The following is a 21,947-nucleotide window of genomic DNA, read 5'->3' as shown; positions in this document are numbered from 1 at the left end:
AAGAGGAGATAACCTCTCTGAAATGCATGCATCCATCAGTCTGTTTAGAGAGAGCTTCAAACTGACTCGGTGTGATTGCAGATTACAGTGAGAAATTTTTTGCAATGACCGAAGGGGGTGTTTATATATCTACACTGACATGTACATACTTGCACATGCTTACACCAACATGCACCTGCACTCCACACATTCTCACTCCGAGGTGTACTTACTCACATTGCAATACGTGCTCCTGAATTCTAATATTCATGCTTTTATATACACCTATATTTACCCATCCCCACGTTTACATATTCACACCTACTTGCCTCTACACACACACATTCTTATGTACGGCATGCACATCGTCATGCACACACACACACACACATACACTACATAAACACATACACTCTCACAAACACAAGCACACACATTCTTACATGCTCTTTACTCTTTTACTTGTTTCAGTCGTTTGACTGTGGCCATGCTGGAGCACCGCTTTTAGTCGAGCAAATCGACCCCGGGACTTATTCTTTGTAAGCCCAGTACTTATTCTATCGGTCTCTTTTGTCGAACCGCTAAGTGACGGGGACGTAAACACACCAGCATCGGTTGTCAAGCAATGCTAGGGGGACAAACACACACACACAAACATATACACACACACTTATATATAGGGTAAAGACCCCCTTCGGTCATGAATGACCATGGAATTGCACCTAGAAAGTTCCCCTCCTAGACACAAGTCCGGGCAAGGTTGTTTATGGAAGACCAGCAGTCGCCCATGCATACCAGCCTCCCCTCTCCACGCTACCAGTGTTATCCAAGGGAAAGGCAAGGGCCGATACAGCTTGGCACCTGTGACGTCGCAACTCATTTCTACAGCTGAGTGAACTGGAGCAACGTGAAATAAAGTGCCTTGCTCGAGAACACAACACGCAGCCCGGTCCGGGATTCGAGCTCACAACCTCACGATCGTAAGCTCGACGCTCTAACCACTGAGCCATGCGCCTTCACTATTATATATATATATATATATATATATATATATATTATATATATATATAATATATATATATATACATATATACGACAGGCTTCTTTCAATTTCCGTCTACCAAATCCACTCACAAGGCTTTGGTTGGCCCGAGGCTATAGTTGAAGACACTTGCCCAAGATGCCACGCAGTGGGACTGAACCCGGAACCATGTGGTTGGTTAGCAAGCTACTTACCACACAGCCACTCCTGCACATACATATTCTCACATATGCCCACATTTTCTCTCTCGTGCACATGCACAAATGCACGTGCACCAAGCATGCTGCACGCTAATCCGGTCACCGACACGAGAGAGTGATTGGATCTTTACTTCATCAATAACTGACTTTTATTTTGTTTGAAAGATGATAAACTTTAAATGTTAAAAAGTCACGGAGCTAACAGAATGATATCTCCGATATTCCCCAAGTTTGAAATCATCAATATTTGATTAGATACCTTCATATATAATAGGTCGATATCCTTGTGTTTGATAAAGCTGTTGTCTCCCTATTTGATACATTGATATCATCGCAATTGGTGGGCAGATATCTTCATACCAATAGACTGATATCTTCGTATTTGATAAGCTTAACAGTCTTATAATATCTGATGGTCCAGTATTTTTTTAATATTTTGTCATCTGTTATTTTTGCTTTATATTGATATCTTCCAATTTAGAAGCTGATATCATCATATACACAGACCAATATCTTCATATTTTGCTGTATATTTTGCAGTGATATGTGATAGGCGAACATATTCATGTGTAAAAGGTCGATATCTTCATATTAAATATGCTGATATCTTCGTTTGATAATCTAATATTTTTATAATTGTCAGATTATGTTCATCATAGTTTATTACCCTAATATTCAGTGTAGTGATATCTTCATACAATATAGACCAATATCTTCATGATTCGTAGTTTGATATCTTGTATGATGGTCTGATATATTTGTAATTGTAACCCATTGATATCTTCTTATTTCACAGTCTGATATCTTTACATTTGACACTGCTATCTTCACATTTGACTGGCCGGTATCATCATAGTATATAGGCTGGTATCATTATATTATTTGGTAGCCTGGTAGCTACTTATTTAACATACTGACATCTAAACATTCAATATTGTAAATATCTTTGTTCAGTGTAGACAGGTCATCATCATCATAATCTTTTAATGTCCTCCTTCCATGCTGGCATGGGTTGGACGGTTTGACAGGAGCTGGCCAGGCAGGGGCCTGCGCTATGCTTCTGAGTGTTTTGGCAGGGTTTTTTATGGCTGGATGCTCTTCCCAACCCCAGCCATTCCATAGAGTGGACTTGATGCTTTTTACATGCACTCACACAGGTGAGGTCGGTTTCGGCATGGTTTTTACAGCTGGACGCCCTTCCAAATGCCAACCACTTTATAGTGTGGACTGGGTGCTTTTTATGTGGTACCAACACCAGTGAGGTTGCCAAGTAACTTGCAAGAGAAAGGCTCCCTTACTGAGTTAGGGATTAGTATTTAGGGAGATGGCTTTGTACCAAATGACGAGGTTAGGGTATGAATAAAGGGACAGATAGGGGTCTTGCAGTAGAGAAGGTACGTGGCCACACCAGTTAGAAAAGAGAGAGAGAGAGGAATAGATGGTGCTGAGGTACCAGGGCATATCCTCAAGTTGCAGGGAGGGGTATATAAGTGTTATGCAGAGGATTGGATAGGGTGAGTGGGTGGGTAAGTTTACGAGAGTGTGGACAGAAAATGGGAAAGAGGGGGGAATGCAGTGAATGGTGGAAATGGGTTGGGTGGGGGTTATTAGGGAGATAGGTTGGGGGCAGGAGATATCTTCCTATTTATTAGGTTGATAATCTTATGCTTCAGATCCTCCCGAAAAGTAGACACCAATATCTACCAATGAGGAAAACCGAACAATACCAAAGTAAGGGATCCTCAAAGACTATGAATGAATTCCCAAACGCTTCCCACTTTACAAGAATGAAGAACCCAGAATGATGAAATGGCGTTTCATAATCTGAAATAATTTTTTGTTTTGTAATCGGATATTTTAATGTCTGTTAGAACTGATGTAATATGCCAATATCACCATTTTTGATGGCTCCGTATCTTTATAATTAGAAGTCTATTGATATCCACATATCCATGGCCTGATATCTTTATTACCAATGTAGCAATATCTTCACACTCGATAGGACGATATCTTCATGATTAATATTTGGTTGTCTGATAATTTTGCATTTGATATAATGATATCTCCATATGTAATTGACCTATATCTTCATATATGATAGACTGATATCTTCATATTGACATGCTATCTTCATATTATATTATGTGATATCTTCATACAAAATAGGTTAGTAGCTTCATATTTATTAGGCTGATATCGCCATATCTGATAATCTTATATCCTTATCCCAGTTGGTATCTTCATATTTCTTAGTCTATCTTGATATACAGTACAGTGATATCTTCATGCTTCCTAGTTTGATATTTTCATATCCCATGATCTAATCTCATCATGTTTGGTCGTCCAATAACTTTTTATTTCATAAATATGCAATATTTGACATATTTATAAATATTAAATATGTGATATCGTGTTTGATAGAGTAATATCAGATAGGAAGATAATACGGTATCGGATGATATCTTCCTATCCAATATGCCAATATTTTCATATTTGATGATCCATGATGTCTTAGTGTATGACGATATCCCTCTGTCTGGTTAAGCTGATATCTTCGTATGCGATAGGCTGATTACCTTTGTCTCTGACAGATAGTTATCATTGGTGCCATAACTATCAGCATCACCATCATCATCTCCACCATCATTATCACCATCACTGCCACTATTATCACAACCATCATTTTCATCATCATCATCATCACCACCATCATTGCTATCACTACCATTATTACCGCTACCATCACCATCATCGCCACCACCATTATCATCAGTGCTACAATCATTTTCATCATCACCGCCACCATTAATTTCCTCATCATCATCGTCATCACCACCACCATCATCATCATCATCATTATCATCACCATCATCACCATCACCATCACCATCATCATCATCATCATCATCATCATCATCATCACCACCACCACTACCACCATCATCATCATCATCATCACCATCACCATCATCGCCACCACCACCACCACCATCATCATCATCATCATCATCATCATCACCACCATCATCACTATCATCACTATCATCACCATCATCACCATCATCACCATCATCACCATCATCACTATCATCACCATCATCATCATCACCATCATCATCATCGTCACCATCATCATTATCACCATCATCATCATCACCATCATCACCATCATCATCACCATCATCATTATCATCATCACCACCACGACCACCATCATCACCATCATCCTCATCCTCAGCATCATCATCATCATCATCATCATCCTCATCACCATCATCATCAGCACTACAATCATTATCACTACTACCACACCACCACCGTCATCACTGCCACCACTACCACCACCACCACTACCACCACCACCTTCCCCGCCACCATCAGCACTTTTGTCATCATTAATTCCTTCCTTCATTCATTCATATTTTCATTCATTGATATTAAAAACACAAGTCTTCCTGTCCCCCTACCACCACCACCTCCACCTCCACCACCCTGTATGAATGAACACTGTCTCCTTCTTCCCCCCACCCTCTCTCCCCCTCTCTCGTACAAACAACCATTCTTTAAGTGCTGCATCTCACGTGCATCCCCCTTCCCCCCCTACACCATCGTTGCACATTTTGTGGAATGCTTCTCTGCTTATAACATTTGCCAGCTTCACTTAACCCCCTCCGCAGCCAACACCACCATTGCCCCCCCCCACACACACACACATACAAACTCTCTCTCACACATTCCCTCTCTCTCTCACTCATTCCCTCTCTCTCAATTCTCTCTCTCTCACACACATTCTCTTTCTCTCTCACATTCTTTCTCTCTCTCTCTCTCATTCCCTCTCTCACACATTCTCCCTCTTTCTCTCTCCCATGCACATGTACTCTCACTTTTACATACTCACACACACGTACGCGTGCAAGGCGCAGGGGGGTCCCCCTGCCCCATCCACCTCACCCACCCCACCCACGTGCAAACCCCTGCAAAGAAACATACAAGGCAACAGTCTGTTGCTCTCCTCCTACCCCCACTTCCCTGCATCTCTCCCTCCTCCCAGCTTATCTTTCCTCCCGTTCTATCACCAAGAAGCAGCGAGAAAGGCCTGTTTGAGGGGAGGGGAAGGTGGGGGGTGTCACCCCCCCACCACCGCCACTTGCCCCAACCCAAACCCAGGCCCCAATGCCTGTATAAGTCAAAACAAGACATCCTTTCTTTACATACTTTTGTCTGTCTGTCTGTCCCTGACACCTCCCCTCATTCCTTCCCTCCCCACAGAGCAGAAGTTGGTGGTGGTGGGGTCGCGGGTTGGTGGCTCTCTGTGAATTCTTCTTTTGCTATTTAAACGATAAATAGATAAATAAAATATTAAAAATATATAAGTATTCTGCCCTGCTACACCTCCTTTATGCTTAGAAACCCTTAATTGCAGCTCAATCCTTTCTTGTTTTTTTTAAAGGGCCCAACATAACACCCCTCCTCAGGGTTTCAGGTTTCTTACTGCTAAATGTGAGGAAGGGCACACCCTACAGTTGTCTCATTGTTTAGGATATTCCTTGTCCTTCTGATTGTTTAGCCCCGGGTTATGCTCCCGCATGGTTCTTGGTCTCAAGAATTTGTCTTCAGAAGAAAGGCTGAAGACGCTCGACCTTTATTCTCTAGAAAAACGCCACCGCCGTGGTGATCTCATTCTTGCTCACAACATCATAAGCGGAAAGTGTAACCTCTCGAAGGAGCTGTTCTTCACTCCTGTTCCACAGCGTTGGCTGTGGGGTCATTCCGAAAAGCTCTATCTGCGACGATTTCATCTCAATCGAAGGAGAGGGGCTTTCTCCGTCTGGGTTGCGGATCTGTGGAATAAGCTGCCGGACGAGATGGTGAAGATGCCGACGACCGCTCGGTTCAAAGTCTCTCTTGACCACAAGTGGCCAGAACTCTTTACATGAACACCCTCCCTGTACATAACTCCATGTCCCCCTACATGGCCTTGCTTTTTTGCTTTTTGAGCCCAAAAATTAACTAACTAACTAACTAACTATTGATCAGACTTGTTCATACTATCACTGTCCCCTTTTTAATTATTATTCGGTGGGAGGCGGTGGTGGAGCGGTTGATGGGTTGATGTAATCAAATTGATGCCATCAACCCACCTTGGAAGCATTTGAACTGAAGAATCAGACCAAATGATGGTAAGCATTTCCTTCAGTGATTTAATGATTCTGCTAGCTCGTTAGCAGAATCATTAGCATGACAGACAAGAAGCCTAACAGCATTTTGCCTTATTTACATTATTGGATGTGAATGTGTCTCTTGAGAGGCCTGCTGGTCCCTTGCAAACCTTTTGGCAAATGGGACCAGATGAGGGCTCAGTTTGCTCAAATGCTTGCGAATCATTCACTCTGTGTTTTCTTGAGTGAGGGGCAAGATCAGCTTTGCTTCGTGCCACAAAACCACAACGGCTGGTATACGGAAAATGAAAGAGGCCACTAAATGGAAACCTCACTAGGTCCACTTACAAGACTTTGGTTGGCCTGGGGCTATAGTAGATGACACTTGTCCAAGGTGCCATGCTCCAGGACTGAACTGAAACCCTGACAGTTGGAAAGCTAAGTACTTTTAACACACCCATACACACATATATATCTTTCTTTTTTCTTTTCTTTTTATTTGTTTCAGTTATTTGACTGCGGCCATGCTGGAGCACCGCCTTTAATTGAGCAACTCGACCTCGGGACTTATTCTTTGTAAGCCTAGTACTTATTCTATCGGCCTCTTTTGCCGAACCGCTAAGTATCGGGGACGTAAACACACCAGCATCGGTTGTCAAGCAATGCTAGGGGGACAAACACAGACACACAAACATACACGCACATACATATATATATACATATATACAACAGGCTTCTTTCAGTTTCCGTCTACCAAATCCACTCACAAGGCTTTGGTCGACCCGAGGCTATAGTAGAAGACACTTGCCCAAGATGCCACGCAGTGGGACTGAACCCGGAACCATGTGGTTGGTTAGCAAGCTACTTACCACACAGCCACTCCTGCGCCTATATATATATATATATATATTTATTCATACACACATGCATGAATATTTGCATATACGTACATGCATACATCCTCTCTCTGTCCTTCCCGTGTGTGTGTGTGTGTGTGTGTGTGTGTTAGCTGTGAAGCTAAATACGTGACTCAAAGTGCAAGTGTTTCCGGGCGGGAACTTATCAAACTAAAAGTGCCAGGCACAAAACTCACGGCCCTTCAATCACTTATGTAGCATAACAGATAATAAGTGAAAGTGTGTATATATATATTATATATACACACACACACACACACATAAATGAGTACACTTATATGCTCACTCAGGTGTGTGTGTGTATGTTTAAACGTTTGTCTCTGTCAAGTTCTGTATAAAAACAAGTTAAAATTAAACCCAAACATTATTCAATGATTTTAGTAAAGTCCATGTTTGGTATATAGGGGCAGGAGTGGCTGTGTGGCAAGTAGCTTGCTTACCAACCACATGGTTCTGGGTTCAGTCCCACTGCGTGGCATCTTGGGCAAGTGTCTTCTACAACAGTCTCAGCCCACCAAAGTCTCGTGAGTGGATTTGGTAGATAGAAAATGAAAGAAATCCCATTATATAATATCTATATATATATATATATATTATATATATATATATATATATATATATATATATATATATATATATATATATGTGTGTGTATGTTTGTCCCTGTCCCCCAACATCGCTTCACAACCGATGCTGGTGTGTTTACGTCCCCATAACTTAGCAGTTCGGCAAAAGAGACCGATAGAATATGTACTAGGCTTACAAAGAATAAGTCCTGGGGTCAATTTGCTCGACTAAAGGCGGTGCTCCATCATGGCCGCAGTCAAATGACTGAAACAAATAAAAAGAGTAAAACAAGAAACAAAAAGTATATTTTTACAAACAAAAGGTTGACAGTGACTTCGGAGTTTTAGCTTGCTCACTCATTCACCAGACTATACATACATATACCCACGCACATTACTGGTACACACATGTATATTAAAGCTGATGCATTCTACCTTGTTATACAGAAAAACTCCATCCAGTCATATCTTTTATTCTTTTACTTGTTTCAGTCTTATGACTGTGGCCATGCTGGGGCACCGCCTTGAAGGGTTTTAGTCGAAGAAATCAATCCCAGGACTTATTTCTTAAGCCTAGATCTAATTCTATCAGTCTCTGTTGCTGAACTGCTTATTCATGTGGATGTAAACACACCAACACTGGTTATTGAGTGGTGATGGGGGACAAACAGACATAAATACATACAGCACAGAAGCCTCGACTGGCTTCTATGCCGGTGGCACATAAAAGGCACCATCCGAACGTGGCCAATGCCAGTGCCGCCTTGGCTGGCTTCTATGCCGGTGGCACGTTAAAAGCACCAACCGATTGTGGCCAATGCCAGACTCCCCTGGCACCTGTGCAGGTGGCACGTAAAAAGCACCCACTACACTCTTGGAGTGGTTGGCATTAGGAAGGGCATCCAGCTGTAGAAACACTGCCAGATCAGACTGGAGCCTGGTGCAGCCCCTGGCTTCCCGGACCCAGGTCGAACCGTCCAACCCATGCTAGTGCGGAAAGCGGTCGCTAAACGATGATGATGATGATGACGGGCTTCTTTCAGTTTCTGTCTACCAAATCCAATCATAAGGCATTGGTTTTCCTAGGCTATGGTAGAAGACTCTTGCCCAAGGTGCCACACAATGGGACTGAACCTGGAACCATGTGGTAGGAAACCAAGCTTCTTACCACACAGCCATGCCTGCACCTATATACATTTACACACACACAGACAAGTGCACACTTGCGCGCCTGGTAATTTATCAATCCAATTGCGGTTATCACCTGAGTATATAACTTACAATAATACTAAGTTTCTCTTGTTCTCAAGCAGAACCTTGCAGTTGTCCCTGAAAATCTGCTGACAAGGACCTGTAGAAAATAGAACCTGTGAAACACCCACTCCCCACCTGGGCCACAGGCAGTTGTTAACACTGACTATACAAAGAGATCTCACCAAATGCCTTCTTAAGAAGACCCTATTTCTGGATTCCTCTCATTCTGTTTTCACTCTAGCAGCCAGAGACCCTGTCATTCACACTGCACACCTTATTGTTAATTATTATCACACCTGCTGCTCGTTATGCCAAACTGGGTCTGCCTTGTGTTTTGTATTGGTGCAACACGGTGGGGCTGATCTGCTTTACTCGATGTGGAATTCTACCCAACACTTTGCAGGCCTGTTGCTCTCAGCTGTCTTCCTGGGGCTGCGTTTCATACCCACAAATATCACTTTTTTTATTTTTAAAGTCATTTGACTGTGGCCATGCTGGAGCACTGCCTTTAGTCGAACAAATCAACCCCAGGACTTATTCTTTGTAAGCCTAGTACTTATTTTATCGGTCTCTTGTAAGTTACGGGGACATAAACACACTGACATCGGTTGTCAAGCAATGGTGTGGAGAACACACACACATATATATATATATATATATATATATATATATATATATATATACTCTTTACTCTTTACTTGTTTCAGTCATTTGACTGCGGCCATGCTGGAGCACCGCCTTTAGTTGAGCAACTTGACCTCAGGACTTATTCTTTGTAAGCCTAATACTTATTCTATCGGTCTCTTTTGCTGAACCGCTAAGTGACGGAGACATAAGCACACCAGCATTGGTTGTCAAGCAATGCTAGGGGGATAAACACACACACAAACACACACACACACACACACACTATATATATACATATATACGACAGGCTTCTTTCAGTTTCCATCTACCAAATCCACTCACAAGGCATTGGTCGGCCCGGGGCTATAGTAGAAGACACTTGCCCAAGGTGCCACGCAGTGGGACTGAACCCGGAACCATGTGGTTGGTTAGGAAGCTACTTACCACACAGCCACTCCTGCACCTATGATGGGCTTCTTTCAGTTTCCATCTACTACTACTACTACTGACCCAAGTAAGATATTGGTCAGGTGGAGCCTTTTGGTTCAAGTCTTGCTCACACACATTTCCTAACTCAGGTTGCAATTTACAAAGGTAGTGTGTGTGTGTGTGTGACGTGGACAAGTCCATTCAAGCACTGTCGACTGCCCAACCCCCACTTCAAACCCTACAAACCCCAGAAGACAAAAAAAAAAAAAAAAAAAACACTGTACAACCAATTCCATATAATTAACTCCGTTTTTGCAGAAAAATTCTGTCGGTGTCGGTTGTGGTGGAGGGTGGAAGTGAAGTAAAGGTAATAGCAGTAATGCTAAAGAGATGGTGGTGGCGGTTGTAGTATGGGAGGAGGAGGAGGAGGAGGAGAAAGACTTGGTGACGGGTGGTGGTGGTGGTGTCTCCCCCCCCCCGGCTTGCAGTGGGTGTAGTGTTTTGCAGTGGTGGTGGTGTTGGTGGTGATGGTGGTTGTGGTTATATTCACATAGTGGGTGATAATAGGTGTGGCGGTGGTGGTGGTGGCGGTGTCACTGGTGCTGCTACTCTTGGTGGTGGTGGTGGTGGCAGTGATGGGGGATGTCAGTGTGGTGGCGTTGATGACATGGGGAGGGGTGTTGATGGTGGTGGTCCTGGTGGTAGCACAATGATAGTAGGGCGATAGGGGGGAGAGTGGGGGTTTGTAGGTGGGTGGGGGGACGGGGAGGGCTTGGGCAGTCAAGATATGCAACGTTGGGTCCACAAAACCTGTCCGTGTGGACATGAGAACATGCCCGAACTAATGATAGGTGGACAGCCGGCTAATTAGCCTAAATAATTTCATCGTTGCTCTGTAGGGAGTAATTAGTTTGGATAACAGGACTTCTGGGCGTGTGTGTGAGTGTGTGTAGAGATAGCAGATACGTTATATATACACTCAGCAGGCAAGTAGGTGCCACTATGTATGCGCGTGTGTGTGTGTATATATATATATATATATATATATATGTATATGTATATATTAGTAGATGTACAGATATATATTTTCCTGTATGTGTGGGTGTGTGTACAGGGATATGTTTGCATGAGAGTATAATATACACACGTATTCCCAAGCTGTCATTATATACACACTGGCCCGGCCACGTGCATGTGTAATGCACACGTAACATGCACCAGCAGTCGTGTGTGTGTGTATATATATATATACACACACACACACACACACACACTGATTGACCAGTTATATATATGTATATATATATATATATATATTTATAGAGAGAAAGTGATGTAAACACAACTGTGTTTTCTATATTGAGCATCTCTATATATATATATATATACATGCAAACACATATATATATACACACATACATACATATGCATATATATATATACACGCACACATATACACCCATGCATATATATATACATAATCACTTACATATACACACATATATACACATTCACACACATACACATTCACACATATATACATATATACAAATACATACATATATACGCACACATACATATATACGCACACATACATATATACGCACACATACATACATATACACACACATACATACATATACACACACATACATACATATGCACACATACATACATATGCACACACATACATACATATACACACACATACATACATATACGCACACATACATACATATATACGCACACATACATACATATATACGCACACATACATACATATATACGCACACATACATATATACGCACACATACATACATATACCACACATCTACATCATATACACACCACATACATGCATACAGAATGACCAGTCATTAAACATACTTTCCGACATAACTGTATGTGTGTGTGTATATATATATAATATATATATATATATATATATATATATACACACACACACATACACACATTCTTCACAAATACTTGCCTGTCACACACACAACACACACACACACACATGCGCGTTCGTACACACCAAGGGACCGAGGAAACGTGTGGTTATCAAGTTTAATAGTACGTGCATACCTTCCCACTGAAAAGGGTATCCAGTTCGAGTTTCTTTGATACATTAGTCAGAGTGGATGGTCGTGTGTGGAGTGGAGGTGTGTCCATAAACCACCAGTTGCAGCAGCAGCAGCAGAACTTTGGTGAGTGAGTCATTGCTCAGCAGTTGCACGTCCTTCACTTCGATGCAGTTTCTGCTATGTATACGTGTGTGCGTGTGTGTGTGTGTGTGTGCATGTGTGTGTGTGTGTGTGTGTGTGTTCGTGTGTGTGTGTGTGTGCATGTGTGTGTGTGTGTGTGTGTGCATGCACGAATATACTCTCTTTCTCTTTTACTCTTTTCAGTCATTTGACTGCAGCCATGCTGGAGCACCGCCTTTAGTCGAGCAAATCGACCCCCCCCCCCCCCGGGACTTATTCTTTTGTAAGCCCAGTACTTATTCTATCGGCCTCTTTTTGCCAAACCGCTAAGTGACGGGGATGTAAACACACCAGCATCGGTTGTCAAGTAATGCTAGGGGGACAAACACAGACATGCAAACACACACACGCATATATATATATATATATATATATATATCTACATGGTTTCGGGTTCAGTCCCACTGCGTGGCACTTTGAGTAGGTGTCTTCTACTATAGCCCCGAGCCGACCGGAGCTTTGTGATTGGATTTGATAGGTGGAAGTTACTGCCGTGTGTGTATGTGTGCGTATAGCTGCTCAGTGCCTCTCCGAAAGAGAGAGAGGGATGTATATATACACACATATATATGTTTCTTTATTACCCACAAGGAGCTAAACACAGAGAGGACAAACTAGGACAGACAAACGGATTAAGTCGATTATATCGACCCCAGAGCGTAACTGGTACTTATTTAATTGACCCCGAAAGAATGAAAGGCAAAGTCGACCTCGGCGGTATTTGAACTCAGAACGTAACGACAGACGAAATACTGCTAAGCATTTCGCCCGGCGTGCTAACGTTTCTGCCAGCTCGCCGCCTTTATATACATACATATATACGACGGGCTTCTTTTCAGTTTCCGTCTGCCACATCCACTCACAAGGCTTTGGTCGGCCCGAGGCTATAGAAGACACTTGCCCAAGATGCCACGCAGTGGGACCGAACTCGGAACCATGTGGCTGGTAAACAGGCTACTTACCACACAGCCACTCCTGCGCCTATAATGTGGGTATGTGTGCACGTGTGTGTGGGTGTGTGCAACTGCAGTGCTGTCCAATATCCATGGCTGTGCAACCGGTGCCAGTTCTGTGATGTGGCCATTATTTAAGGAATGTACAGTGTCACCCACTGATTGCTGTTGTTCTGATTCCTGGCCCCCTGAAGAGGCAGTACTAGGGGACGGTTGTGTGATGAGAAGCTTGCTTCCCACCCAAGTGGTCCTGAGTTCAGTCCCACTGCATGGCACCTTCGGCAAGTGTCTTCTACTACATCTTCAGGCTGACGAAAGCCTTGGATTTAGTAGATGGAAACTAAAAGAAGCCCGTGTGTGTGAGTGTATATATAATATTAATTTTACCTTCTTGGCTTTAATTGCTATGACCACCTGTATTATAATGTATTTAATATATCTAAAAATATGAATATATTATTATAATAGGCACAAGAGTGGCTGTGTGGTAAGAAGCTTGCTTCCCAACCACATGGTTCCAGGTTCAGTCCCACTGCGTGGCACTTTGGGCAAGTGTCTTCTGCTATAGCCTCGGGCTGACCAAAGCTTTCTGAGTGGATTTGGTAGACGGAAACTGAAAGAAGCCCGTCGTATATATATATGTATGTGTGTGTGTATGTTTGTTGTTTGTGTCTGTGTTTGTCCCCCCCCCCCACCATCGCTTGACAACCGATGCTGGTGTGTCTATGTTCTCATTACTTAGTGGTTCGGCAAAAAGAGACGGATAGAATAAGTACTAGGCTTACAAAGAATAAGTCCTGGGGTTGATTTTATTCGACTAAAGGTGCTGCTCCAGCATGGCCACAGTCAAATGACTGAAGCAAGTAAAAGTATAAAAGAATATATATATGTGATTTATACATTAGAGATAAGTATTCTCTGTATGGAATACACTTTGTAGTACTCAAGAGATTTGATCATGAGCAGGGAGAGGAGCAAATGTAAGGAGAAGCAAGTCGATATACAAAAAATATAAGATATCAGGAGTGAAATGGGTTGAGTTTTACGAGTCCGACAGCTGTTTCTGGGGGCTGGGTTGTCCGGAATAATGGTAGTGACTTGGATCCATTATCAGATAATACTGCCTCCGTCTTCAAGGGAGAATTTTACATTTGGGGTGTTGACAGGATGGAGTTTAATGGTGGAATGATTTTTGTGGAGAACTAAATGTATTAGGTAGGGGAGTTGGGGATGTTGTGGTAAAGGGAGCGGTTTTAGATTGGATAGAGACGTATAGGTAGGGAGAGGGTAGCGGTAGATTGAACTATATATATGTATGTATATATATATATATATATATATATCTATATATATATGTGTGTGTGTGTGTATGTATATATATATGGTTCAAATGTACAAAGGATAGAGACAGGTGAGGGAACAACACATGGAGTGTATTATTTTGACAGTCGGGAATAATGGAAGTGCCTTTGACATTTTGAGCCTGAGCTCTTTGTCAGATAGGAATGGTGGAGAGAAAACGGATGGAGAGAGGAAAAAATAATGGAGAGAGAAAAAAATCTATCTGGAGTAACAGTCCCATATGTTGAGTGTTTGTGTACTTATACGTACACCACACACACACACACATACAAAGCTGGAGAGTATTTAAGCAAATTAGACTAATGCAGATAGCTAGCTTGATAAGTGTGTGTGTATGTATAGATGGATAGAGAGATGAGTGAAGTTATACATATAGATAGATATGTATATGTAGATGTGCGTTCTCGTGTGTGTGTGTGTGTATATATATACATACACATGCTGATATATGACCTCTGTTGGACTCCTCATTTGCATAATCACCGAACCTGGAGCTTAACTATGGTATGTCCATAACACTTACTCAGCATTACCTGACACCTTTGGGTCTTCTTGACACCATTACCTCACATACCCTTGATATATATATATATATATATATATATATATATACACACACATATATAGACACAAGCATGGCTGTGTGTTAAGAAGCTTACTGCCCAACCACATAGTTTCGTGTTCAGTCCCACTGCATGGCACCTTGGGCAAGTGTCTTCTACTATAGCCTCAGACCAACCCAAGCCATGTGAGTGGACGTGGTTGATTGAAACTGAAAGAAGCCCGTCATGCATGTATGTATATGTGTGTCTGTGTTTATCCCCCCTACCATCGCTTGACAACTGATGTTGGGGTGTTTACATCCCCTTAACTTAGCGGTTCGGCAAATGCGACTAATAGAATAAGTACTGGGCTTACAAAAAATGTCCTGGGGCCAATTTGTTCGACTAAAGGCGGTGCTCCAGCATGGCCACAGTCAAATGACTGAAACAAGTAAAAGAATAAAAGAATATTATATATATATATACATATAGACAATAAATATATGTGTGTGTATGTATATATGAATATATAGTGTGTGTATGTATATATGAATATATATGTATATATACATACATAGACAATAAATATATATCTATATATATACATATGAACGCACACACACATACATATATACACACATATATACATAGACAATGATCAGTAGATGGCTATTCAGCCAAATGTTTCTGTAGTGGATGTCATATGTTGTTGCAGAGAGTTTAGTGTGTGTGCACGTGTGTAGATGTGTGTGTGTGTGTGTTGCCATATTTGGTGCCACACCCACCCACTTTGCCGAGTTGCTGTGGCATTTAAACACTTAGATATTTGGCGGCAGCTGACTTTGTCAGAGAAAAACGACGGAAGTGTGTGTGTGTGTGTGCATAGTGAATTATATATGTATAATGGTGTATGTGTGTGTGTGTGTAATTTTCCTTTTCTTTTTTGTTTTTTTTTTACATCCCAATGTTAACAAGGATAAGTGATGTGGTAGTGTGTGAGTGTGTATATATATATATATGTGTGTGTGTGTGTGTGTCTGCATATGATTGTTTGTATTCGTATGTGATAGTCATTTTATGTGTCTGTACATAGCTGGTTGTGCAGGTTGTTGCGTAGCTACACACACACACACACAGAGTTTGTCTCTCTGTATATATGTCGTATGTATATAAGGACATTTGCTAATGGAGAGAGAAACAAAAGTGCACGATGTGAGTACTTGAAACCAGAAACCTGATGCTCAGAGTAACAATTCATAAATGTTTAGCTTTCAATAAAATCTAATGTCTGTCTAAGTCAAGAGTTCCCAACCATTTTTTTTTTTCTATCTATGGACCCCTTCATTTAATTTTTTTTATCCTGGTGGACCCTACCATAACCATTCGAAGTTTGAAAACTAGTTTTATGGAAACTTTTTTCAAAATTTCTATTTTGTTTTTCATACATTCCCTTGTGTTGGTTAAACTATGTAAAGCATGGTTCTGAACTATTTTTTACCTGTTGACCCCTTCGATCACCATTTTATTCTGGGAGGACCCCCTCATAGCCATTCGGTCTTTAAAAACTTGTTTTATAGAAACTTCTTTCAAAATTCCTTTTTCGTTTCTTTTATGCTTTAACTTGTGCAGAGTGAAGGGTGTAAAATGTTGGAGGAAAAAACCCCAGCTGTTTCTTGCAATACATACATCTAAAGCAGGGGTTCTCAACTATTTTTCACCTATAGACCCCTTTGATTACTATTTTATTCTGGGAGGACCCCTCATAGCCATTCAATGTTTAAAATCCAGTTTTACAGTTTTCAGAATTCCTTGTAGCAATAACCATTTTAGCCATTTTGAAATGTGCTCATATATATGAATATAAGTGACGTTGAATCATTATATTCTCCCTTACTCAGAGAAAAGCCCAAATAAATAATATAACCTAAGAGAAAGCTTAGGGTAGAATAACCGAAAATTGCCGTAGGAAATCCTCTTTTGTTTTTCTCACATTTCCTTCTGTTGGTTGAACTCTGTAAAATGTTGGAGGAAAAAAACCCAGCTGTTTCTTGCAAAACGTACATCTAAAGCAAGGGTTCTCAACTATTTTTCACCTATAGACCCCTTTGATTACTATTTTATTCTGGTGGACCCCTCGTAGCCATTCAATGTTTAAAATCCAGTTTTGCAGACCCTTCTTTCAGAATTCCTCTTTTGTTTTTCACACATTTCCGTCTGTCGGTTGAACTCTGTAAAATGTTAGAGAAAGAACCCTAGCTGTTCCTTGCAATACATACATCTACAACAAAAATTTTCTGGGGCCCTTAAAATACTAATGCAGACCCCACCCCCAATTTACTATTTTGTTACATCCCCCCACCCATGAAAATCTTATATGGACCCCAGTTGAGAACCACTGATCAAAAATGCTTGTGTGTGTGTCCGTGTGTATCATCATCCTAGTCATTATCTCTTTGTTTCCCATGCTTGCTGGGGTTGGGTAGTTCAAACGGGATCAGGTGAATTGTAGGACCACATCAGACCCCAATGCCTGCTTCGGCCTGCTTTGGATGCTTCTTGTATCTCAACCAGAATTGTTCATACATTGGACATAATGTTTAGTGGCATTTCTTTTGATTCTGTACCTCCATCTGGTGGCCAAGGATGCTTTGCAGGGCTATGGGTCACCATTGGCCGGATTTTGTGTCCAGTCAACAACTCTACTAAGAAACGGGGGGGATGTGAACTGTTACTGGTGTGATTCAAGACCACCAGTTCACTATGTTTGACCATGTTAGTCAATTTTACAAGTTAGATCCTGTTTGCTGAGAATTCAGCAGGATTGAGGGCTTGTGTTGGTCGACTGCATACCACCCGTTCATGGCTTTCAGAAGATGCTGTAGCGCAACCAATTTCTATTCTGACATATTGAATACATTAAACTGATATTGGCTCAACGCATCAAATTATGATGATTGCTCATCTTAGCTATTGAGTTGTAAACATTGGGTGAGTCCTGTGCTACGATTGGTTAAATATTGTACAGGATTTGGACCACCACAAATTTTGAACCTAGGTTCTCGGTTTTAAGGTATTTTTCAATGTTGTTGATATTATTATTATTATTATCATTATTATTGAGTGAGAGAGCAGTTCATGCCATCAAAGTGACACTGGGTAAAATATACGAAGCCCAATATACCCATCATGACTACCCGTCTGATAAGGGTACACCAGGCACATGCATCACAACCATATGTGCGCGACATGGTGATCTCATATCAAGATAAACAGCGCATGACCTTACAGGTGGGGCCCAGTTAGAATTTTCTTCAAGTTGAGTAGTCCATCCTGCTCAAAAGGTCCCTAAATAAGGGTTGCTTAAGGATGTTGAACGAAATACCCATGTTTCCAGAGGTGAACTATTCAAACCCCAAAGAATCCCTCAACACATGGCTATGATGCTCCCCCACTACTTCTGCTCGTGATCAGAGATGCACATATCGTCAGCCACTAAGGGACATGCTCAACTGGTTATGGTCAAACAACTGACAAGCAAATCTGTGGTTTTGAGCAGAATATTTACTGTAGCCCATCTTTTATACCAAGACAAAACAATGTACATGATGATACTTCCAATCTTATTATTATTATTATTATTATTCAGTTCTATATTTAAGAGATGAGGAATTATGTACATTATTTACATTATTTACATTTGACGGACATTTGTCCTCATCTTGTTTGTTGTTAACACAACGTTTCGGCTGATCTACCCTCCAGCCTTCATCAGGTGTCTTGGGGAAATTTTGAACCTGGGTTCTCATTCCTAAGGTATTTTTTGATGTTGTTGTTGTCTCTTGTTCTTCTGTGACCATTCCAACTTCTGACGTACAAACATCATCAATTTGATGGAGGAAGTGAACTTATGAGCAAAACAAACTTTTTAATCTCTGTAAACAAAGAAACTGTGGGAATCCTTGTTTATCATCTAATGATAGGTGAATTATCGATAATGTATGCATGTGTGTGTGTAGGGGGTGACGAGTTGGCTGATTCGTTAGCATGCCAGGCAAAAAGTGTAGCGAAATTTCAAACATCTTAGTTCCGAGTTCAAATTCTGCCGAGGTGGACTTTGCCTTTCATTCTTTTGAGGTCAATAAAGTACCAGTCAGACACTGGGGGTTGATGTAATCGGCTTACCCCCCTCCTCCATGCTTGCTGGCCTTGGGTCAAAACTTGAAATCAATGTGTGTGTGTGTGCGCGTGTGCATATATATGTGTGAATGTAGATGTGCATGTATGTGTATATACATGTTTGTGTGTGTGTATATGTTTGCATGTGTATATGTGCTCATGTAAGTACACATACTTATTGTGTGCTTGTGTGTGTGTATATGTATGTATACAAATATTTGTATGTACATATGTATGTATATATATGTACATAGGTATGTATATATATATATGTGTGTGTGTATGTATATGTATGTATATACATATATATATATGCATAGGTATGTATGTATATATATGTGTGTGTATGTATATGTATGTAAATACATACATATATATATATACACACGCATACATGGCTATATGTATGTATGTATATACATACATATATATATATACACACGCATACATGGCTATATGTATGTATGTATATACATACATATATATATATACACACGTATACATGGCTATATGTATGTATGTATATACATGTTATAATACACAAAGTAATTATGTCTATGCCCAAGCCAGTCACACCCCACTTCACAAATACCGAGAAGCCACACACACACACACACACCACAGCAACATATTTACACAATGAAAGACACACTGTGCTCTCCCACACAAAAAGGTCAGTGTCTGCCTGGACATTCATACACAAGAGGACCATTCTGTATAGAGATGTGTGTGTGTGGGTGTATATACACTCACGGGGTATAAAGTCACTTTGTGCACACAGATAAACACTCCACAAAGTCACTTGATATGCACACACATACACACACACATGCTATGACCAGACATATATGAGTTCATACATACATACAGTGTAAAGTGATTTGTCTTATACACACACATACTGTATCATCACTTGCTGTTTATACACTTAGTGTAAAGTTAATTGCTATATACACACTGACGTGTAGAATCATTGCTCTCTCTCTCTCTCTCTCTCTCTCTCTCTATATATATATATATATATATATATATATATATATATACATACACACACACATACATATATATATGTGTGTGTGTGCATGTGTGTATATTGGCACAGTAATGGCTATGTGGTTAAGAAGTTTGCTTCCGGACCACATGGTTCTGGGTTCAGTCCCACTGTGTGACCCCTTGGACAAGTCTCTTCTACTTCAGCCCCAGTCTAAGCAGGTATATTAGTCAGAAACTGAAGGAAGCCCGTAACATATGTAGACATGTTTGTCATCATCATCATCGTCATCATTGTTTGATGTCCTCTTTGCATGCTGCTGGAGACTTGGGGAGCTTTTAGGTATTTTAGCTCAATAAACACTCAAAAGGCCCGGTCTGGGAATCGAAATCGCGATCCCACGACCGCGAGTCCGCTGCCCTAACCACTGGGCCATTGCGCCTCCACATAAATATATTCAGCATAAGATTGCTATTTTTTTATGTATACACTGTATGAAGTAGGGTAATAAGTCAGTCGCTGTATACACACTCTCATTAACACACACACACAATCGTTTGCTACACACTCCTACATACATTTATTCACATTCATACATAAAACTCACTAACCACACACACACCAGTAATTTGCTAGATGCTCACACACACACACACACACACACAATCATTTACTCTTTTGTAACATTCTCACACACACACACACACACACAAAGAAGCAATCCATTCCTTGACCTCCCCCACCGTCGCCCTCCCCCCCCCCTCATTACAGCTGCTCCTGCTGTTGTTTCTTCTGGCTCTGCCAGTAGCTAAGACTCGTGTTTCCCACACACACACACACACACACACACACACACACACACAGTAGTCTGTTTGAGATCCAGGCTAGACCTCCTCTCCCCTCTCTCTCTCTCTCTCCCTCGCACCTCCTCCTCCTCCTCCTTTCTCTTCTTTCTCTTTCTATCTCTCCCCCTCCCTCCCTCCCTCTCTCTCTCTCTCTCTTTCTCTCTCTCATTGGTTGCTGGATTCCAACGCTGCTGGTTTTTCTTTCATCAACAGACCAGCCTCTTACAGCGGTAGATGGCTCGAGGTACAGGCCAACTGTCGGGTACCCCCACAGTACCAGTGGCAACACCAGGGGTGTCTGCAGGCTCTCTGCAAAGCTCAATCATCTCTCCACACACACACACACACACACACACACGTGCACGCACACACAAGACTATCCCATCCATCCATCCCCCTCTTACTCACACACACACTCTCTCTCTCTCTCTCCACCTCTACCATCCATACCACTCTCTGGATGCAGATAATGAATATATTGTCGATGATGATGATGATGGTCAACAGCAGCAGAAGCAGCAGCAGCAGCATCTCTGGACATCGATGTAATTCTGCGAAGAAGCCCATCAATCTCACCACCACCACCGCCATGACCACCACCACTGACATCATGTCCTGCTTGTTCTGTGAATGT

The 21,947-nt window shown here is 41.5% G+C and overlaps 1 protein-coding gene across 1 annotated transcript in view; it reads left to right on the top strand.

Annotated features, from left to right (window-relative positions):
- LOC115226299 (talin-2-like) overlaps positions 1-21,947 on the top strand; it is a 309,906-nt gene that overhangs the window by 129,501 nt on the left and 158,458 nt on the right.

The sequence above is a fragment of the Octopus sinensis genome, linkage group LG30 (genome assembly GCF_006345805.1).
Source record: "Octopus sinensis linkage group LG30, ASM634580v1, whole genome shotgun sequence".
NCBI classification, from domain to species: domain Eukaryota; kingdom Metazoa; phylum Mollusca; class Cephalopoda; order Octopoda; family Octopodidae; genus Octopus; species Octopus sinensis.
This window is presented reverse-complemented; position numbering and strand designations above follow the sequence as displayed.